The following is a 24,366-nucleotide window of genomic DNA, read 5'->3' on the forward strand; positions in this document are numbered from 1 at the left end:
CTTTAAGTACTGCATGCTTATTTTTTTCTTTGGGCATTTATGGATTTAAGTGCTCTGTGAGGCGATTCCTCCATTGAAGGAGGAGCTATGAGGCCAACCTATCACAGCTACTGTACCATCTTCAGTTGCTTTCAGTATACTGATTAATCCACGGCACAGAATATGCAACTTCAAATACATCTATCAACTGTCTATATGTTAAGCCCCCGGACAAGCATTTGCTTGTTAGTTATACACTAGTTTCATACAAGCACTTCACACAGGGGGCTTCAACTTAGGTAGTACTTGACCGGCCGGTCTGAGTGTTCTCATTTCCATATATTTCTTGCCTCTACACTTTATTTACATACTTTGTACTTATTACTGCAGTGTAGCATTTTTCCCCACACCTTAAGGTTCAGTTTATAACAGCTTTGTAGGTCACCACTGCTCCTCATTTTAACCATTTATGTGTATGTGATTAATAAACCTTTATTGATACAATTTGTGTATGTTAGAGTGCTATTCAGGGGATTCTTTTTTTCTGTGTTAGTTTTCATATGTGTGTGTGTGTGTGTGTGTGTGTGTGTGTGTGTGTGTGTGTGTGTGTGTGTGTGTGTGTGTGTGTGTATATATATATATGTATATATTTATGTATATATATTTGTGTGTGTGTGACCTTGGGCAAGTCACTTCATATCCTCTGTGCCTCAGGCACCAATGTCATAGATTATAGCTCTATGGGGCAGGGACTTGTGTCTGCAAAATGTCTCTGTATAGCGCTACGTAAAACTAGCAGCGCTTTAAAAGAACATGCTGTTATTATTATTATATATAAATGTGTATGTATTTATTTATATAGCACTATTAATGTATATAGCGTTTCACAGTAGTAATACATGTGAAAATCCTATAAATAACAAATACAAATATCAGGTCATGGGAATAAGTGATTTGGACATAAAAGTAACATTTCGGAAGTGTGGACAACTAATACATCTTGTAGATTGCCTTTACAGTGTGATGTCATTGATTCAGTAGATTGTGTGCAGACCAGGACTGCAGTACAGTGTCACTCACATGGATGACTTGCGTGGTAGAAGCTCAAGAACAAGGATGTCAAACTCCAGTCCTCGAGGGCAGCAAACAGGCCAGGTTTTCAGGATATCCCTACTGAAAACCTGGCCTGTTTGGGACCCTCGAGGACTGGAGTTTGACATGCATGCTCTAGAAGGAGCACAGCTGTGGGTGGGAGGTGGATTTGCTTTGCATCAAATGGTTTGGAGCAAGGTTTATTGTATGTATTATCATAATAACAATGCAATGCTTAACTTTTATTTCAGGAGGGATGACTGCAGAACAGAAGTGAATATTGAAGCCATGTGTTCCTTTTCTTGCAAAAGAGAAAATTTGAAGGACAGTTGAACAGAATGAAAATTACTACACAGAGACAGATAAGCAATGTGTATATTTCTCATTTACCATTTAGTATTTGTCGTTTTATTGACTCCACACAATCCGGCTGCTACGGGTTTCACATTGAACATTTTCATCTCTACTCTACCCCTTCCTGTGATCTGAACCATGCAAGTTTTCATTGATTCAATACATCATGAGTAGAGTGTGGCTACAGTATGAAGTAAAGACCCAAGGACCACATCTACTACCATTCATAACAAGAACATGTGCAGTAGCGCACAGCTGCAGTTCTATGTGATTGTTATGAAAGGTTGAGGTGGTTCAATTCTATGAATCTGGAGTGGGATGGATCCTGTTTGCATCACATGGTTTCATCTAGGCCAGTAGATTATATAACTCTCAGTACAGGTTACACATGGCATCAGTATTAGTGATGTAAAGAGGAGGAAAGCTTCAATGTGGAGAACAAAGCCAAGTAATGTTGAAGTTACTCCTTTTACCATTTACTTGGTCAGTCTGTACTGTCTACTCCCCACACAGCTGCTAAGGGTCTTCCATTTTAAATACTTTCACCTCCTATTCTGCACTGCTTTGCTGCCCATTATTTAGAGATGCGTTCCAGTCATGTTTACCACTCTGAATCTCTCTGCAGTCATTGATTCAGCACATCATGGGTAGAGCATGGCTACAGATACAGAAAGCTTTTATTATTTTACCGGCTGATCATCCATAATATTGCATTAAAACATAGAATATCACTTAATTTCCAAAAGATTCAGTGATGCTGATAATGCAGAATCTCACAACATTTCCCATCATAATGCCATAATGCACCAGAGGAAGAAATAATCCTTGCTATATCTGTACATTGTGTGACGTATTACCTCCATGACCATTGATAGCAAGTACATCTTCTGTATAGAGCAGCTGTGTTATGATGCAGTTATTGATCATCATTGACATAATCACAAGAATCTTATGCAAAGGGAAATTGTCCGCAGCGAAGTGAGATGTGTGCCTGTTTTAAGTCCTCCAGCTTAACGCCCCTACACCTCCCACTACACAGACATACTTACTTATGCATACACTGACATCTGGCATACCTACACACACCCCAGGGCCACTTCCTTCCCCTGATGTCAGGGAGAGGATGGGCATGCAGAGTGCAGTAAGTCTCCACGTTACTCTGGCCAACAGTCTTGGCCTACCCCCAGCATCTGTCACCCACAACATCTGTTCCCTCCTTGTAAAGTGCTGAACTATCTCACCTGGGTCAGTGCTATAGCTGATCACAGTGCCCGATCATGATGTCACTGTGACAGGCAGCAGTGCAGATTGACCGGTCAATCAATGCAGTGCCGCACCATATGCACTAAATGAGATTTCCGTGCCCCCTGTCAGGTTACTCCCTGGGCAGTGACCCTGCTCACCCCCTCCCCTAGTTCCACCTCTGACCACAATTATCTCTCTTGGAGAGTGTAGCAAATTGGTGTTGGTGGAATCTCACCTCTGCCATGCATGGTCACAATCTGGGCACAGGACCCAAATAGTGGGCAATGTGGCACTTCTTACAGTAGAGAATAAGTAACTATATTCTTTACTTGTGTATTAAGGACCTTATTTGCATTAAAATTCAGTCCCCATGGGACCAAGACTTTCTGGCTTACTGAACAAAGTGGAATTGTTTCGTAGAGGGTGGAGAATTGTATTTTATCTGAAATTACCCCCTCTGCACAAAATACAAACAATTATACACATACACGTACCTTGTGGAAGTTGTTGCCCTCTATCTTCCTGTGGTCTCTCCCTGTTTCTCACCGTGCCTCCTCCCATTTCCTTGCACCTCTGCGTCTCCGCATATATCCCTATACTCAGAGCCGGCTCCGGTCAGTGACATGGGATGCCCAAATATGAGCATATCCATACATGGGCATCCATGCCACTGACCGGAGCCCACTCTGTTGCGGATATGGAGAGAGACTGGGAGATTTACATCCCCTTATAATTCATATGGTGCATAGTACCGGCACGTATTGTTTTACCGTTACTGTGTACCTTCCTACTTTCACACTGGTACAGTATGTGCTGCAGTGGGACTGAGAGGGATATATTGGTAACACATAGTTATTGTTGGGGGAATTCAATCCATTTTGAAAATAGTAATGCAATGTTTTATACTTTTTTTTTTGCAGTAATGAAGAATGAAAAAGTTCTGTTAAAATTGAATTGGAGGTGAACTGGAATCATCATCAACTCTGCACCAGTGTGAATTGATGTTTTTTAATGTTCTGATAAGGTACATGCAACATCTCTTCCTCAACCCCTACACCACTCTCTGCCTCTTGCCTCTCTCTCTCCACCTCCCTGCTAAGCGTATTAACCCATCTAATGTAATCCACATTCCATGTCTCACTTTACTCTTCACTTCTCACGTGCCCTCTGGAATGTCTGCTCTCTGACTAACAAGGTCTATTTGTACATGACCTCTTCTGCTCTCATCATCCACCACTTCTCATTCCCCTCACCCCTGTCCTACTCGATACCTCAGCTTAATTGAACTCTCTCCTCTGACATCTACCCTTATCTCTAACCTCTCCTCACTTTCTGCTTAAACTAACTATCTTGTTAACTTTTACAATGCTATCATCTCCTCCTCCTCCCTCCTCCCGCCTCCATTATATATTTATATGCCCCTTCTAGGCTCTGACACACTCATCCCTCTAAGGCCATGATTATCATGGGCACATGCTTGGTCATCCACAGTGCGTGCGAGCGATGCAGAGCCGCCTCGGACCTCAGTGCAGGGATTGCTGCATACCCCAGCATCTGTCACCCACAAACAATACACACACTAATACTCCCCACAATACACACTATAATACCTCCTCAATACTAATCTCTCCAATAATATTATAGCTCCAAACACAATATACACAACACCCTTACACAAGATACACAATCTAGTACTCTCCTCTGCACCTCTACACACAATATAATACTCCCACACACACAATATACACACTACCCTCCTACCCCCATAAAATACAACCAATAATACACACACACTTTGTGGATGTTGGGACCAGCTCCCGGCATGCACCAGTGAAAGAGAGAGGCCAGCAGAAGCTCGGAAGAACTCCCTCTCTCCATCCGTGCCTCCCTCCGTTTCCCATCTTCTCCCTGTCTCTCTCCCTCCCTTTCCTTGCATCTCCCTGCGTCTTTACGTATACCCAGTCAGTGACGGCTCTGGTCACGTGATGCCTTAATATGGGCTTATCCATATATGTTCATCCACGTCACTAATGTGATGCCCGCACTGTTGCGGAGCTGGTACTTACGACGCGCACTTATTGTTTTATCAGTACTGCGTACCTGACTCTACCGGCCTACTTTCAACACTAGTACAATAAGTGCTTCACTACGAGTGAGTGGGGAATATTGGCATCACACAGTCACTGTTGAATATGCCATTCAATCCATTTTGAAAATAGTAATGCAATGTGGTTTTGTTTTGTTTGCTTTTTGCAGTAATGAAGAATGGATAAGTTATATTAAAATTAAATTGGAGGGGAACTGGATTCAGCATTTCATCATGAACTCTGCACTTGTGAGAATTTACCTTCTTGAATGCCCTGACAGGTACACGCAACTTTAAGACTATAATCTGCTGTGCAAGCTTTCGTGCTATACCTCCCCCTCAGGTTTTGATTTATACATTTGCTCCCTCAAGTCATGTCCTCTAATATTTGAAAGCTCTCTCCTAGCATTTTCTCTCTACCACAGAACGTCATCCCAATGTAACCTCTCTCTTGTTCTCTCTGCTTGCTGTTTCCTCACTCCTCTGTTAAACTTTTCTAATTTCTCTAACTTCCACACTCCTGCTTTTATCCACATGTTCTCCTCTTTCCTTCCCCTACCTTTGCATGTGTCTACACACTGCACCATTTGTACAGACCTCTATTGCAGCTATTTCTGCACTGCTCAATGAAAAGCACTCATGTACATCCTATTCTCTGCGCCCCCTCTCTCTGCGCCCCCTCTCTCTCTGCACCCCCTCTCTCTCTGTGCCCCCTCTCTCTGCGCCCCCTCTCTCTCTGCGCCCCCTCTCTCTCTGCGCCCCCTCTCTCTCTGCGCCCCCTCTCTCTCTGCGCCCCCTCTCTCTCTGCGCCCCCTCTCTCTCTGCGCCCCCTCTCTCTCTGCGCCCCCTCTTTCTGCGCCCCCTCTCTCTGCGCCCCCTCTCTCTGCGCCTATCTGTCTCATTCTCTCTACGTCCCTCTCTCTCTACATAGAGCTATCTCTGGCTCTCTCTACACCTATCTCTGTGTCTCCTTCTATGTTTGCTGATGTGTGGGATATCTCTTATAATCTTGAACCTGCTCATATACACATCGGGTCTCCCTGCCTCTGCCTCCCTGCTAAGAGTGTTAACCTATCTAATGTAATCCACATTCCTTTCCTTACTTTTCTCTTCCCTTCTCCTATGCCCTCTGGAATGTCCGTTCTCTGACTAACAAGGCTCTAGTTGTACATGACCTCTTCTGCTCTCATCATTCACAATCAGTCATTCCCCTCACCCCATCTTACCTGTCCCACTGATTTTCCTCTGCTTAATTAAACTCTCCTCTGACATCTACTCTAACCTCTCTGCTCTCTCTCTCTCTCTTTCTGCTTAAACTGACAATCTTATTAACTCTTACAATGCTATCCTCTATATGCCCCTTCAAGCTCTGACACACTCGTCCCTCTAACCCACACCCTTGGCTAAATTCCCAAACATGTTCATCACACTTCCACTCGCTGTTCTTAATGCCTATGAAGGAAATCTCACACTTGATGTTTGATTTTTCTACAGTAAAAATGTCTCCAGTCCTGTATAAAGCTGCTCTCTGGGGCCAAACCACACTACTTTTTTTTCCACATTCATCAACACACAAATTTAATTTACGCTGTCTTTTTTCCCCTGTATTTGACTCCCTCCACTAACCTTCTTCTCACACTTGCCATCCTTTTTTCACTTCTCCTCAAGCATTTGACTACTTCAGAGGCAAGGTGGATGCCACCCACAAGGAGATTCCTTCTGTCCCTTCCCCCTTCTCTCCTTCTACCTAATTCTCCTTCTGCATTTGACTCCTTTTCTTCTCTTACAGAGCTGGAAGCTAATCATCTTCTCTTCTCCCTCTACCACATGCCCTCTAGATCGTATCCCCTCACACCTTACTGCATCTCTTAGTCCCCACTCTCACCCACATCTTCAAGTCCTCCCTATTCTCTGGCTCTTTACCCTCTTACTTTAAGCCTGTAGTGGTCACCCTTTTCTCAGAAACAACCTACACCCTATGTGCCTTACTAACTACCGCCCTATATCCCTCCTGCTGTTTGTCTCCTAATTGCTAGAATGTCAACATTCTTAAATCACATGCCCTCCTGGATCCTTTACAACCTGCCTTTCGTACAGCTCGTTCTACAGACTGTGCTTAAAGCAAATTCCCAAGGTCACTTTTCCCTACTAATCCTACTTGATCTATCTGCTGCGTTTGATGCTCTCAATCACTCTCCTCCTTCATATTCTAAACTCTCTCTTGGTATCCGTAACACAGTTCTATCCTGGTTTTCATCATAACTTTCCTGTCACACATTCTCCATCTCTGTTGCTAACATGTCTTCGTCTTCTATTGATCTGTCTGTGGGTATACATCAGGGCTCTGTTCTGAGATCTCTCTTTCTCTCTACATACTATCATTTGGTGACCTCATCAACTCTTTGTGACAATCCTATAAATAACAAATACAAATATCAGGTCATGGGAATAAGTGATTTGGACATAAAAGTAACATTTCGGAAGTGTGGACAACTAATACATCTTGTAGATTGCCTTTACAGTGTGATGTCATTGATTCAGTAGATTGTGTGCAGACCAGGACTGCAGTACAGTGTCACTCACATGGATGACTTGCGTGGTAGAAGCTCAAGAACAAGGATGTCAAACTCCAGTCCTCGAGGGCAGCAAACAGGCCAGGTTTTCAGGATATCCCTACTGAAAACCTGGCCTGTTTGGGACCCTCGAGGACTGGAGTTTGACATGCATGCTCTAGAAGGAGCACAGCTGTGGGTGGGAGGTGGATTTGCTTTGCATCAAATGGTTTGGAGCAAGGTTTATTGTATGTATTATCATAATAACAATGCAATGCTTAACTTTTATTTCAGGAGGGATGACTGCAGAACAGAAGTGAATATTGAAGCCATGTGTTCCTTTTCTTGCAAAAGAGAAAATTTGAAGGACAGTTGAAGAGAAGGAAAATTACTACACAGAGACAGATAAGCAATGTGTATATTTCTCATTTACCATTTAGTATTTGTCGTTTTATTGACTCCACACAATCCGGCTGCTACGGGTTTCACATTGAATATTTTCATCTCTACTCTACCCCTTCCTGTGATCTGAACCATGCAAGTTTTCGTTGATTCAATACATCATGAGTAGAGGGTGGCTACAGTATGAAGTAAAGACCCAAGGACCACATCTACTACCATTCATAACAAGAACATGTGCAGTAGCGCACAGCTGCAGTTCTATGTGATTGTTATGAAAGGTTGAGGTGGTTCAATTCTATGAATCTGGAGTGGGATGGATCCTGTTTGCATCATATGGTTTCATCTAGGCCAGTAGATTATATAACTCTCAGTACAGGTTACACATGGCATCAGTATTAGTGATTTAAAGAGGAGGAAAGCTTCAATGTGGAGAACAAAGCCAAGTAATGTTGAAGTTACTCCTTTTACCATTTACTTGGTCAGTCTGTACTGTCTACTCTCCACACAGCTGCTAAGGATCTTCCATTTTAAATACTTTCACCTCCTATTCTGCACTGCTTTGCTGCCCATTATTCAGAGATGCGTTCCAGTCATGTTTAGCACTCTGAATCTCTCTGCAGTCATTGGTTCAGCACATCATGGGTAGAGCATGGCTACAGATACAGCAAGCTATTATTATTTTACCGGCTGATCACCCATAATATTGCATTAAAACATAGAATATCACTTAATTTCCAAAAGATTCAGTGATGCTGATAATGCAGAATCTCACAACATTTCCCATCATAATGCCATAATGCACAAGTGGGAGAAATAATCCTTGCTATATCTGTACATTGTGTGACGTATTACCTCAATGACCAATGAGAGCAAGTACATCTTCTGTATAGAGCGGCTGTGTTATGATGCAGTTATTGATCATCATTGACATAATCACAAGAATCTTATGCAAAGGGAAATTGTCCGCAGCGAAGTGAGATTTCAGCCCCCAAACGTCTGTAATATTAATGCAATGTCTTACTTTTGTTGCAGTGAACACTGAAGAGACGGATCTACTACAACACTGTACAGAATGAGCATACGCTACAAGCAGCAAAATGATCTTGCAGTTGACAGTATGTTGTTCTGGTAATGTGCACAATTATTATTTATGGGCTACACACCACAGTGCTGGACATATTCTGTTAACTTCAACTCTACTCCTAACATGGAGATGTCTTCCTGGTGTTACTGATTCAGTACATCATATGCACAGTGTGGTTATGATATGATGGATTGATTTAATGAACCCACCAACCAATGATGACATCTGCATCATCTTCTGTAAAGTGCAGCTACAGCATGATATTATCAGCATTTGGTGCGGTATAATCAGAGGTATCTATGTGCTTTTGTGCCTGTTTTAAGTCCTCCAGCTTAACGCCCCTACACCTCCCACTACACAGGCATACTTACTTATGCATACACTGACATCTGGCATACCTACACACACCCCAGGGCCACTTCCTTCCCCTGATGTCAGGGAGAGGATGGGCATGCAGAGTGCAGTAAGTCTCCACGTTACTCTGGCCAACAGTCTTGGCCTACCTCCAGCATCTGTCACCCACAACATCTGTTCCCTCCTTGTAAAGTGCTGAACTATCTCACCTGGGTCAGTGCTATAGCTGATCACAGTGCCCGATCAGGATGTCACTGTGACAGGCAGCAGTGCAGATTGACCGGTCAATCAATGCAGTGCCGCAACATATGCACTAAATGAGATTTCCGTGCCCCCAGTCAGGTTACTCCCTGGGCAGTGACCCTGCTCACACCCTCCCCTAGTTCCACCTCTGATCACAATTATCTCTCTTGGAGAGTGTAGCAAATTGGAGTTGGGGGAATCTCACCTCTGCCATGCATGGTCACAATCTGGGCACAGGACCCAAATAGTGGGCAATGTGGCACTTCTTACAGTAGAGAATAAGTAACTTTATTCTTTACTTGTGTATTAAGGACCTTATTTGCATTAAATTCAGTCCACATGGGACCAAGACTTTCTGGCTTACTGAACAAAGTGGAATTGTTTCGTAGAGGGTGGAGAATTGTATTTTATCTGAAATTACCCCCTCTGCACAAAATACAAACAATTATACCCATACAAGTACCTTGTGGAAGTTGTTGCCCTCTATCTTCCTGTGGTCTCTCCCTGTTTCTCACCGTGCCTCCTCCCATTTCCTTGCACCTCTGCGTCTCCGCATATATCCCTATACTCAGAGCCGGCTCCGGTCAGTGACATGGGATGCCCAAATATGAGCATACCCATATATGGGCATCCATGCCACTGACCGGAGCCCGCTCTGTTGCGGATATGGAGAGAGACTGGGAGATTTACATCCCCTTCTAATTCATATGGTGCATAGTACCGGCACGTATTGTTTTACCGGTACTGTGTACCTTCCTACTTTCACACTGGTACAGTATATGCTGCAGTGGGACTGAGAGGGATATATTGGTAACACATAGTCATTGTTGGGGGAATTCAATCCATTTTGAAAATAGTAATGAAATGTTTTTTACTTTTCTTTTTTTTCAGTAATGAAGAATGAAACATTTCTGTTAAAATTGAATTGGAGGTGAACTGGATTCATCATCAACTCTGCACCAGTGTGAATTGATGTTCTTTAATGTTCTGATAAGGTACATGCAACATCTCTTCCTCAACCCCTGCACCACTCTCTGCCTCTTGCCTCTCTCTCTCCACCTCCCTGCTAAGCGTATTAACCCATCTAATGTAATCCACATTCCATGTCTCACTTTACTCTTCACTTCTCACGTGCCCTCTGGAATGACTGCTCTCTGACTAACAAGGTCTATTTGTACATGACCTCTTCTGCTCTCATCCACCACCTCTCATTCCCCTCACCCCTTTCCTACTCGATACCTCAGCTTAATTGAACTCTCTCCTCTGACATCTACCCTTATCTCTAACCTCTCCTCACTTTCTGCTTAAACTAACTATCTTGTTAACTTTTACAATGCTATCATCTCCTCCTCCTCCCTCCTCCTCCTCCCTCCTCCATCATATATATGCCCCTTCTAGGCTCTGACACACTCATCCCTCTAAGGCCATGATTATCATGGGCACATGCTTGGTCATCCACAGTGTGTGCGAGTGATGCAGAGCCGCTTCTGACCTCAGTGCAGGGATTGCTGCATACCCCCAGCATCTGTCACCCACAAACAATACACACACTAATACTCCCCACAATACACACTATAATACCTCCTCAATACTAATCTCCCCAATAATATTATAGCTCCAAACACAATATACACAACACCCTTACACAAGATACACAATCTAGTACTCTCCTCTGCACCTCTACACACAATATAATACTCCCACACACACAATATACACACTACCCTCCTACCCCCATAAAATACAACCAATAATACACACACACTTTGTGGATGTTGGGACCAGCTCCCGGCATGCACCAGTGAAAGAGAGAGGCCCGCAGAAGCTCGGAAGAACTCCCTCCATCCGTGCCTTCCTCCGTTTCACATCTTCTCCCTGTCTCTCTCCCTCCCTTTCCTTGCATCTCCCTGCGTCTTTACGTATACCCAGTCAGTGACGGCTCTGGTCACGTGATGCCTTAATATGGGCTTATCCATATATGTTCATCCACGTCACTAATGTGATGCCCGCACTGTTGCGGAGCTGGTACTTACGACGGGCACTTATTGTTTTATCAGTACTGCGTACCTGACTCTACCGGCCTACTTTCAACACTAGTACAATATGTGCTTCACTACGAGTGAGTGGGGAATATTGGCATCACACAGTCACTGTTGAATATGCCATTCAATCCATTTTGAAAATAGTAATGCAATGTGGTTTTGTTTTGTTTGCTTTTTGCAGTAATGAAGAATGGAAAAGTTATATTAAAATTAAATTGGAGGGGGACTAGATTCAGCATTTCATCATGAACTCTGCACTTGTGAGAATTTAACTTCTTGAATACCCTGACAGGTACACGCAACATTAAGACTATAATCTGCTGTGCAAGCTTTCGTGCTATACCTCCCCCTCAGGTTTTGATTTATACATTTGCTCCCTCAATTCATGTCCTCTAATATTTGAAAGCTCTCTCCTAGCATTTTCTCTTTACCACAGAACGTCATCCCAATGTAACCTCTCTCTTGTTCTTTCTGCTTGCTGTTTCCTCACTCCTCTGTTAAACTTTTCTAATTTCTCTAACTTCCACACTCCTGCTTTTATCCACATGTTCTCCTCTTTCCTTCCCCTACCTTTGCATGTGTCTACACACTGCACCATTTGTACAGACCTCTATTGCAGCTATTTCTGCACTGCTCAATGAAAAGCACTCTTTAATATCCTATTCTCTGTGCCCCCTCTCTCTGCGCCCCCTCTTTTGGCGCCTCCTCTCTCTGCGCCCCCTCTCTCTGCGCCTATCTGTCTCATTCTCTCTACGTCCCTCTCTCTCTACATAGAGCTATCTCTGTCTCTCTCTACACCTATCTCTGTGTCTCCTTCTATGTTTGCTGATGTGTGGGATATCTCTTATAATCTTGAACCTGCTCATATACACATCGGGCCTCCCTGCCTCTGCCTCCCTGCTAAGAGTGTTAACCTATCTAATGTAATCCACATTCCTTTCCTTACTTTTCTCTTCCCTTCTCCTATGCCATCTGGAATGTCCGTTCTCTGACTAACAAGGCTCTAGTTGTACATGACCTCTTCTGCTCTCATCATTCACAATCAGTCATTCCCCTCACCCCATCTTACCTGTCCCACTGATTTGCCTCTGCTTAATTAAACTCTCCTCTGACATCTACTCTAACCTCTCTGCTCTCTCTCTCTTTCCGCTTAAACTAACAATCTTATTAACTCTTACAATGCTATCCTCCTATCTATATGCCCCCTCTAGGCTCTGACATACTTGTCCCTCTAGCCCACACCCTTGGCTAAATTCCCAAACATGTTCATCACACTTCCACTCGCTGTTCTTAATGCCTATGAAGGAAATCACACAATTGATATTTGATTTTTCTACAGTAAAAATGTCTCCAGTCCTGTATAAAGCTGCTCTCTGGGGCCAAACCACACTACTTTTTTTTCACATTCATCAACACTCAAATTTAATTTACGCTGTCTTTTTTTCCCTGTATTTGACTCCCTCCACTAACCTTCTCCTCACACTTGCCATCCTTCCTTCACTTCTCCTCAAGCATTTGACTACTTCAGAGGCAAGGTGGATGCCACCCACAAGGAGATTCCTTCTGTCCCTTCCCCCTTCTCTCCTTCTACCTAATTCTCCTTCTGCATTTGACTCCTTTTCTTCTCTTACAGAGCTGGAAGCTAATCATCTTCTCTTCTCCCTCTACCACATGCCCTCTAGATCGTATCCCCTCACACCTTACTGCATCTCTTAGTCCCCACTCTCACCCACATCTTCAATTCCTCCCTATTCTCTGGCTCTTTACCCTCTTACTTTAAGCCTGTAGTGGTCACCCTTTTCTCAGAAACAACCTACACCCTATGTGCCTTACTAACTACCGCCCTGTATCCCTCCTGCTGTTTGTCTCCTAATTGCTAGAATGTCAACATTCTTAAATCACATTCCCTCCTGGATCCTTTACAACCTGCCTTTCGTACAGCTCGTTCTACAGACTGTGCTTAAAGCAAATTCCCAAGGTCACTTTTCCCTACTAATCCTACTTGATCTATCTGCTGCGTTTGATGCTCTCAATCACTCTCCTCCTTCATATTCTAAACTCTCTCTTGGTATCCGTAACACAGTTCTATCCTGGTTTTCATCATAACTTTCCTGTCACACATTCTCCATCTCTGTTGCTAACATGTCTTCGTCTACTATTGATCTGTCTGTGGGTATACATCAGGGCTCTGTTCTGAGATCTCTCTTTCTCTCTACATACTATCATTTGGTGACCTCATCAACTCTTTGTGACAATCCTATAAATAACAAATACAAATATCAGGTCATGGGAATAAGTGATTTGGACATAAAAGTAACATTTCGGAAGTGTGGACAACTAATACATCTTGTAGATTGCCTTTACAGTGTGATGTCATTGATTCAGTAGATTGTGTGCAGACCAGGACTGCAGTACAGTGTCACTCACATGGATGACTTGCGTGGTAGAAGCTCAAGAACAAGGATGTCAAACTCCAGTCCTCGAGGGCAGCAAACAGGCCAGGTTTTCAGGATATCCCTACTGAAAACCTGGCCTGTTTGGGACCCTCGAGGACTGGAGTTTGACATGCATGCTCTAGAAGGAGCACAGCTGTGGGTGGGAGGTGGATTTGCTTTGCATCAAATGGTTTGGAGCAAGGTTTATTGTATGTATTATCATAATAACAATGCAATGCTTAACTTTTATTTCAGGAGGGATGACTGCAGAACAGAAGTGAATATTGAAGCCATGTGTTCCTTTTCTTGCAAAAGAGAAAATTTGAAGGACAGTTGAAGAGAAGGAAAATTACTACACCGAGACAGATAAGCAATGTGTATATTTCTCATTTACCATTTAGTATTTGTCGTTTTATTGACTCCACACAATCCAGCTGCTACGGGTTTCACATTGAATATTTTCATCTCTACTCTACCCCTTCCTGTGATCTGAACCATGCAAGTTTTCGTTGATTCAATACATCATGAGTAGAGGGTGGCTACAGTATGAAGTAAAGACCCAAGGACCACATCTACTACCATTCATAACAAGAACATGTGCAGTAGCGCACAGCTGCAGTTCTATGTGATTGTTATGAAAGGTTGAGGTGGTTCAATTCTATGAATCTGGAGTGGGATGGATCCTGTTTGCATCATATGGTTTCATCTAGGCCAGTAGATTATATAACTCTCAGTACAGGTTACACATGGCATCAGTATTAGTGATTTAAAGAGGAGGAAAGCTTCAATGTGGAGAACAAAGCCAAGTAATGTTGAAGTTACTCCTTTTACCATTTACTTGGTCAGTCTGTACTGTCTACTCTCCACACAGCTGCTAAGGATCTTCCATTTTAAATACTTTCACCTCCTATTCTGCACTGCTTTGCTGCCCATTATTCAGAGATGCGTTCCAGTCATGTTTAGCACTCTGAATCTCTCTGCAGTCATTGGTTCAGCACATCATGGGTAGAGCATGGCTACAGATACAGCAAGCTATTATTATTTTACCGGCTGATCACCCATAATATTGCATTAAAACATAGAATATCACTTAATTTCCAAAAGATTCAGTGATGCTGATAATGCAGAATCTCACAACATTTCCCATCATAATGCCATAATGCACAAGTGGGAGAAATAATCCTTGCTATATCTGTACATTGTGTGACGTATTACCTCAATGACCAATGAGAGCAAGTACATCTTCTGTATAGAGCGGCTGTGTTATGATGCAGTTATTGATCATCATTGACATAATCACAAGAATCTTATGCAAAGGGAAATAGTCCGCAGCGAAGTGAGATTTCAGCCCCCAAACGTCTGTAATATTAATGCAATGTCTTACTTTTGTTGCAGTGAACACTGAAGAGACGGATCTACTACAACACTGTACAGGATGAGCATACGCTACAAGCAGCAAAATGATCTTGCAGTTGACAGTATGTTGTTCTGGTAATGTGCACAATTATTATTTATGGGCTACACACCACAGTGCTGGACATATTCTGTTAACTTCAACTCTACTCCTAACATGGAGATGTCTTCCTGGTGTTACTGATTCAGTACATCATATGCACAGTGTGGTTATGATATGATGGATTGATTTAATGAACCCACCAACCAATGATGACATCTGCATCATCTTCTGTAAAGTGCAGATACAGCATGATATTATCAGCATTTGGTGCGGTATAATCAGAGGTATCTATGTGCTTTTGTGCCTGTTTTAAGTCCTCCAGCTTAACGCCCCTACACCTCCCACTACACAGGCATACTTACTTATGCATACACTGACATCTGGCATACCTACACACACCCCAGGGCCACTTCCTTCCCCTGATGTCAGGGAGAGGATGGGCATGCAGAGTGCAGTAAGTCTCCACGTTACTCTGGCCAACAGTCTTGGCCTACCTCCAGCATCTGTCACCCACAACATCTGTTCCCGCCTTGTAAAGTGCTGAACTATCTCACCTGGGTCAGTGCTATAGCTGATCACAGTGCCCGATCAGGATGTCACTGTGACAGGCAGCAGTGCAGATTGACCGGTCAATCAATGCAGTGCCGCAACATATGCACTAAATGAGATTTCCGTGCCCCCAGTCAGGTTACTCCCTGGGCAGTGACCCTGCTCACACCCTCCCCTAGTTCCACCTCTGATCACAATTATCTCTCTTGGAGAGTGTAGCAAATTGGAGTTGGGGGAATCTCACCTCTGCCATGCATGGTCACAATCTGGGCACAGGACCCAAATAGTGGGCAATGTGGCACTTCTTACAGTAGAGAATAAGTAACTTTATTCTTTACTTGTGTATTAAGGACCTTATTTGCATTAAATTCAGTCCACATGGGACCAAGACTTTCTGGCTTACTGAACAAAGTGGAATTGTTTCGTAGAGGGTGGAGAATTGTATTTTATCTGAAATTACCCCCTCTGCACAAAATACAAACAATTATACCCATACAAGTACCTTGTGGAAGTTGTTGCCCTCTATCTTCCTGTGGTCTCTCCCTGTTTCTCACCGTGCCTCCTCCCATTTCCTTGCACCTCTGCGTCTCCGCATATATCCCTATACTCAGAGCCGGCTCCGGTCAGTGACATGGGATGCCCAAATATGAGCATACCCATATATGGGCATCCATGCCACTGACCGGAGCCCGCTCTGTTGCGGATATGGAGAGAGACTGGGAGATTTACATCCCCTTATAATTCATATGGTGCATAGTACCGGCACGTATTGTTTTACCGGTACTGTGTACCTTCCTACTTTCACACTGGTACAGTATATGCTGCAGTGGGACTGAGAGGGATATATTGGTAACACATAGTCATTGTTGGGGGAATTCAATCCATTTTGAAAATAGTAATGAAATGTTTTTTACTTTTCTTTTTTTTCAGTAATGAAGAATGAAACATTTCTGTTAAAATTGAATTGGAGGTGAACTGGACTCATCATCAACTCTGCACCAGTGTGAATTGATGTTCTTTAATGTTCTGATAAGGTACATGCAACATCTCTTCCTCAACCCCTGCACCACTCTCTGCCTCTTGCCTCTCTCTCTCCACCTCCCTGCTAAGCGTATTAACCCATCTAATGTAATCCACATTCCATGTCTCACTTTACTCTTCACTTCTCACGTGCCCTCTGGAATGACTGCTCTCTGACTAACAAGGTCTATTTGTACATGACCTCTTCTGCTCTCATCCACCACCTCTCATTCCCCTCACCCCTTTCCTACTCGATACCTCAGCTTAATTGAACTCTCTCCTCTGACATCTACCCTTATCTCTAACCTCTCCTCACTTTCTGCTTAAACTAACTATCTTGTTAACTTTTACAATGCTATCATCTCCTCCTCCTCCCTCCTCCTCCTCCCTCCTCCATCATATATATGCCCCTTCTAGGCTCTGACACACTCATCCCTCTAAGGCCATGATTATCATGGGCACATGCTTGGTCATCCACAGTGTGTGCGAGCGATGCAGAGCCGCCTCGGACCTCAGTGCAGGGATTGCTGCATACCCCCAGCATCTGTCACCCACAAACAATACACACACTAATACTCCCCACAATACACACTATAATACCTCCTCAATACTAATCTCCCCAATAATATTATAGCTCCAAACACAATATACACAACACCCTTACACAAGATACACAATCTAGTACTCTCCTCTGCACCTCTACACACAATATAATACTCCCACACACACAATATACACACTACCCTCCTACCCCCATAAAATACAACCAATAATACACACACACTTTGTGGATGTTGGGACCAGCTCCCGGCATGCACCAGTGAAAGAGAGAGGCCCGCAGAAGCTCGGAAGAACTCCCTCCATCCGTGCCTTCCTCCGTTTCACATCTTCTCCCTGTCTCTCTCCCTCCCTTTCCTTGCATCTCCCTGCGTCTTTACGTATACCCAGTCAGTGACGGCTCTGGTCACGTGATGCCTTAATATGGGCTTATCCATATATGTTCATCCACGTCACTAATGTGATGCCCGCACTGTTGCGGAGCTGGTACTTACGACGGGCACTTATTGTTTTATCAGTACTGCGTACCTGACTCTACCGGCCTACTTTCAACACTAGTACAATATGTGCTTCACTACGAGTGAGTGGGGAATATTGGCATCACACAGTCACTGTTGAATATGCCATTCAATCCATTTTGAAAATAGTAATGCAATGTGGTTTTGTTTTGTTTGCTTTTTGCAGTAATGAAGAATGGAAAAGTTATATTAAAATTAAATTGGAGGGGGACTAGATTCAGCATTTCATCATGAACTCTGCACTTGTGAGAATTTAACTTCTTGAATACCCTGACAGGTACACGCAACATTAAGACTATAATCTGCTGTGCAAGCTTTCGTGCTATACCTCCCCCTCAGGTTTTGATTTATACATTTGCTCCCTCAATTCATGTCCTCTAATATTTGAAAGCTCTCTCCTAGCATTTTCTCTTTACCACAGAACGTCATCCCAATGTAACCTCTCTCTTGTTCTTTCTGCTTGCTGTTTCCTCACTCCTCTGTTAAACTTTTCTAATTTCTCTAACTTCCACACTCCTGCTTTTATCCACATGTTCTCCTCTTTCCTTCCCCTACCTTTGCATGTGTCTACACACTGCACCATTTGTACAGACCTCTATTGCAGCTATTTCTGCACTGCTCAATGAAAAGCACTCTTTAATATCCTATTCTCTGTGCCCCCTCTCTCTGCGCCCCCTCTCTCTCTGCGCCCCCTCTTTTGGCGCCTCCTCTCTCTGCGCCCCCTCTCTCTGCGCCTATCTGTCTCATTCTCTCTACGTCCCTCTCTCTCTACATAGAGCTATCTCTGTCTCTCTCTACACCTATCTCTGTGTCTCCTTCTATGTTTGCTGATGTGTGGGATATCTCTTATAATCTTGAACCTGCTCATATACACATCGGGCCTCCCTGCCTCTGCCTCCCTGCTAAGAGTGTTAACCTATCTAATGTAATCCACATTCCTTTCCTTACTTTTCTCTTCCCTTCTCCTATGCCATCTGGAATGCCCGTTCTCTGACTAACAAGGCTCTAGTTGTACATGACCTCTTCTGCTCTCATCATTCACAATCAGTCATTCCCCTCACCCCATCTTACCTGTCCCACTGATTTTCCTCTGCTTAATTAAACTCTCCTCTGACATCTACTCTAACCTCTCCTCACTTTCTGCTTAAACTAACTATCTTGTTAACTTTTACAATGCTATCATCTCCTCCTCCTCCCTCCTCCTCCTCCCTCCTCCATCATATATATGCCCCTTCTAGGCTCTGACACACTCATCCCTCTAAGGCCATGATTATCATGGGCACATGCTTGGTCATCCACAGTGTGTGCGAGCGATGCAGAGCCGCCTCGGACCTCAGTGCAGGGATTGCTGCATACCCCCAGCATCTGTCACCCACAAACAATACACACACTAATACTCCCCACAATACACACTATAATACCTCCTCAATACTAATCTCCCCAATAATATTATAGCTCCAAACACAATATACACAACACCCTTACACAAGATACACAATCTAGTACTCTCCTCTGCACCTCTACACACAATATAATACTCCCACACACACAATATACACACTACCCTCCTACCCCCATAAAATACAACCAATAATACACACACACTTTGTGGATGTTGGGACCAGCTCCCGGCATGCACCAGTGAAAGAGAGAGGCCCGCAGAAGCTCGGAAGAACTCCCTCCATCCGTGCCTTCCTCCGTTTCACATCTTCTCCCTGTCTCTCTCCCTCCCTTTCCTTGCATCTCCCTGCGTCTTTACGTATACCCAGTCAGTGACGGCTCTGGTCACGTGATGCCTTAATATGGGCTTATCCATATATGTTCATCCACGTCACTAATGTGATGCCCGCACTGTTGCGGAGCTGGTACTTACGACGGGCACTTATTGTTTTATCAGTACTGCGTACCTGACTCTACCGGCCTACTTTCAACACTAGTACAATATGTGCTTCACTACGAGTGAGTGGGGAATATTGGCATCACACAGTCACTGTTGAATATGCCATTCAATCCATTTTGAAAATAGTAATGCAATGTGGTTTTGTTTTGTTTGCTTTTTGCAGTAATGAAGAATGGAAAAGTTATATTAAAATTAAATTGGAGGGGGACTAGATTCAGCATTTCATCATGAACTCTGCACTTGTGAGAATTTAACTTCTTGAATACCCTGACAGGTACACGCAACATTAAGACTATAATCTGCTGTGCAAGCTTTCGTGCTATACCTCCCCCTCAGGTTTTGATTTATACATTTGCTCCCTCAATTCATGTCCTCTAATATTTGAAAGCTCTCTCCTAGCATTTTCTCTTTACCACAGAACGTCATCCCAATGTAACCTCTCTCTTGTTCTTTCTGCTTGCTGTTTCCTCACTCCTCTGTTAAACTTTTCTAATTTCTCTAACTTCCACACTCCTGCTTTTATCCACATGTTCTCCTCTTTCCTTCCCCTACCTTTGCATGTGTCTACACACTGCACCATTTGTACAGACCTCTATTGCAGCTATTTCTGCACTGCTCAATGAAAAGCACTCTTTAATATCCTATTCTCTGTGCCCCCTCTCTCTGCGCCCCCTCTTTTGGCGCCTCCTCTCTCTGCGCCCCCTCTCTCTGCGCCTATCTGTCTCATTCTCTCTACGTCCCTCTCTCTCTACATAGAGCTATCTCTGTCTCTCTCTACACCTATCTCTGTGTCTCCTTCTATGTTTGCTGATGTGTGGGATATCTCTTATAATCTTGAACCTGCTCATATACACATCGGGCCTCCCTGCCTCTGCCTCCCTGCTAAGAGTGTTAACCTATCTAATGTAATCCACATTCCTTTCCTTACTTTTCTCTTCCCTTCTCCTATGCCATCTGGAATGTCCGTTCTCTGACTAACAAGGCTCTAGTTGTACATGACCTCTTCTGCTCTCATCATTCACAATCAGTCATTCCCCTCACCCCATCTTACCTGTCCCACTGATTTGCCTCTGCTTAATTAAACTCTCCTCTGACATCTACTCTAACCTCTCTGCTCTCTCTCTCTCTTTCCGCTTAAACTAACAATCTTATTAACTCTTACAATGCTATCCTCCTATCTATATGCCCCCTCTAGGCTCTGACACACTTGTCCCTCTAGCCCACACCCTTGGCTAAATTCCCAAACATGTTCATCACACTTCCACTCGCTGTTCTTAATGCCTATGAAGGAAATCACACAATTGATATTTGATTTTTCTACAGTAAAAATGTCTCCAGTCCTGTATAAAGCTGCTCTCTGGGGCCAAACCACACTACTTTTTTTTCACATTCATCAACACTCAAATTTAATTTACGCTGTCTTTTTTTCCCTGTATTTGACTCCCTCCACTAACCTTCTCCTCACACTTGCCATCCTTCCTTCACTTCTCCTCAAGCATTTGACTACTTCAGAGGCAAGGTGGATGCCACCCACAAGGAGATTCCTTCTGTCCCTTCCCCCTTCTCTCCTTCTACCTAATTCTCCTTCTGCATTTGACTCCTTTTCTTCTCTTAAAGAGCTGGAAGCTAATCATCTTCTCTTCTCCCTCTACCACATGCCCTCTAGATCGTATCCCCTCACACCTTACTGCATCTCTTAGTCCCCACTCTCACCCACATCTTCAATTCCTCCCTATTCTCTGGCTCTTTACCCTCTTACTTTAAGCCTGTAGTGGTCACCCTTTTCTCAGAAACAACCTACACCCTATGTGCCTTACTAACTACCGCCCTGTATCCCTCCTGCTGTTTGTCTCCTAATTGCTAGAATGTCAACATTCTTAAATCACATTCCCTCCTGGATCCTTTACAACCTGCCTTTCGTACAGCTCGTTCTACAGACTGTGCTTAAAGCAAATTCCCAAGGTCACTTTTCCCTACTAATCCTACTTGATCTATCTGCTGCGTTTGATGCTCTCAATCACTCTCCTCCTTCATATTCTAAACTCTCTCTTGGTATCCGTAACACAGTTCTATCCTGGTTTTCATCATAACTTTCCTGTCACACATTCTCCATCTCTGTTGCTAACATGTCTTCGTCTTCTATTGATCTGTCTGTGGGTATACATCAGGGCTCTGTTCTGAGATCTCTCTTTCTCTCTACATACTATCATTTGGTGACCTCATCAACTCTTTGTGACAATCCTATAAATAACAAATACAAATATCAGGTCATGGGAATAAGTGATTTGGACATAAAAGTAACATTTCGGAAGTGTGGACAACTAATACATCTTGTAGATTGCCTTTACAGTGTGATGTCATTGATTCAGTAGATTGTGTGCAGACCAGGACTGCAGTACAGTGTCACTCACATGGATGACTTGCGTGGTAGAAGCTCAAGAACAAGGATGTCAAACTCCAGTCCTCGAGGGCAGCAAACAGGCCAGGTTTTCAGGATATCCCTACTGAAAACCTGGCCTGTTTGGGACCCTCGAGGACTGGAGTTTGACATGCATGCTCTAGAAGGAGCACAGCTGTGGGTGGGAGGTGGATTTGCTTTGCATCAAATGGTTTGGAGCAAGGTTTATTGTATGTATTATCATAATAACAATGCAATGCTTAACTTTTATTTCAGGAGGGATGACTGCAGAACAGAAGTGAATATTGAAGCCATGTGTTCCTTTTCTTGCAAAAGAGAAAATTTGAAGGACAGTTGAAGAGAAGGAAAATTACTACACAGAGACAGATAAGCAATGTGAATATTTCTCATTTACTATTTAGTATTTGTCGTTTTATTGACTCCACACAATCCGGCTGCTACGGGTTTCACATTGAATATTTTCATCTCTACTCTACCCCTTCCTGTGATCTGAACCATGCAAGTTTTCGTTGATTCAATACATCATGAGTAGAGGGTGGCTACAGTATGAAGTAAAGACCCAAGGACCACATCTACTACCATTCATAACAAGAACATGTGCAGTAGCGCACAGCTGCAGTTCTATGTGATTGTTATGAAAGGTTGAGGTGGTTCAATTCTATGAATCTGGAGTGGGATGGATCCTGTTTGCATCATATGGTTTCATCTAGGCCAGTAGATTATATAACTCTCAGTACAGGTTACACATGGCATCAGTATTAGTGATTTAAAGAGGAGGAAAGCTTCAATGTGGAGAACAAAGCCAAGTAATGTTGAAGTTACTCCTTTTACCATTTACTTGGTCAGTCTGTACTGTCTACTCTCCACACAGCTGCTAAGGATCTTCCATTTTAAATACTTTCACCTCCTATTCTGCACTGCTTTGCTGCCCATTATTCAGAGATGCGTTCCAGTCATTTTTACCACTCTGAATCTCTCTGCAGTCATTGATTCAGCACATCATGGGTAGAGCATGGCTACAGATACAGCAAGCTATTATTATTTTACCGGCTGATCATCCATAATATTGCATTAAAACATAGAATATCACTTAATTTCCAAAAGATTCAGTGATGCTGATAATGCAGAATCTCACAACATTTCCCATCATAATGCCATAATGCACCAGTGGGAGAAATAATCCTTGCTATATCTGTACATTGTGTGACGTATTACCTCCATGACCAATGAGAGCAAGTACATCTTCTGTATAGAGCGGCTGTGTTATGATGCAGTTATTGATCATCATTGACATAATCACAAGAATCTTATGCAAAGGGAAATAGTCCGCAGCGAAGTGAGATTTCAGCCCCCAAACGTCTGTAATATTAATGCAATGTCTTACTTTTGTTGCAGTGAACACTGAAGAGACGGATCTACTACAACACTGTACAGGATGAGCATACGCTACAAGCAGCAAAATGATCTTGCAGTTGACAGTATGTTGTTCTGGTAATGTGCACAATTATTATTTATGGGCTACACACCACAGTGCTGGACATATTCTGTTAACTTCAACTCTACTCCTAACATGGAGATGTCTTCCTGGTGTTACTGATTCAGTACATCATATGAACAGTGTGGTTATGATATGATGGATTGATTTAATGAACCCACCAACCAATGATGACATCTGCATCATCTTCTGTAAAGTGCAGCTACAGCATGATATTATCAGCATTTGGTGCGGTATAATCAGAGGTATCTATGTGCTTTTGTGCCTGTTTTAAGTCCTCCAGCTTAACGCCCCTACACCTCCCACTACACAGGCATACTTACTTATGCATACACTGACATCTGGCATACCTACACACACCCCAGGGCCACTTCCTTCCCCTGATGTCAGGGAGAGGATGGGCATGCAGAGTGCAGTAAGTCTCCACGTTACTCTGGCCAACAGTCTTGGCCTACCCCCAGCATCTGTCACCCACAACATCTGTTCCCTCCTTGTAAAGTGCTGAACTATCTCACCTGGGTCAGTACTATAGCTGATCACAGTACCCGATCAGGATGTCACTGTGACAGGCAGCAGTGCAGAT

At 43.4% G+C, this 24,366-nt stretch overlaps 2 long non-coding RNA genes across 3 annotated transcripts; both read left to right on the forward strand.

Annotated features, from left to right (window-relative positions):
* The first annotated feature begins 1,328 nt into the window (after positions 1 to 1,328).
* Positions 1,329 to 18,241, forward strand: LOC142486510 (uncharacterized). Of its 2 annotated transcripts, XR_012799001.1 has the most exons (7): positions 1,329 to 1,444; positions 3,591 to 3,694; positions 11,615 to 11,725; positions 14,124 to 14,245; positions 15,264 to 15,359; positions 16,804 to 16,907; positions 18,136 to 18,241. It is a non-coding gene; the product is annotated as an uncharacterized LOC142486510 (long non-coding RNA). The 2 variants fall into 2 exon arrangements; XR_012799002.1 differs by lacking the exons at positions 1,329 to 1,444; positions 3,591 to 3,694 and adding an exon at positions 10,299 to 10,386.
* A 1,789-nt stretch (positions 18,242 to 20,030) lies between these two features.
* LOC142486513 (uncharacterized) lies at positions 20,031 to 23,770 on the forward strand. The gene is made up of 3 exons (XR_012799005.1): positions 20,031 to 20,143; positions 22,544 to 22,663; positions 23,684 to 23,770. It is a non-coding gene; the product is annotated as an uncharacterized LOC142486513 (long non-coding RNA).
* The last annotated feature ends 596 nt before the right edge of the window (positions 23,771 to 24,366 follow it).

This window comes from Ascaphus truei, unplaced genomic scaffold (genome assembly GCF_040206685.1).
Source record: "Ascaphus truei isolate aAscTru1 unplaced genomic scaffold, aAscTru1.hap1 HAP1_SCAFFOLD_925, whole genome shotgun sequence".
Lineage (NCBI taxonomy): Eukaryota > Metazoa > Chordata > Amphibia > Anura > Ascaphidae > Ascaphus > Ascaphus truei.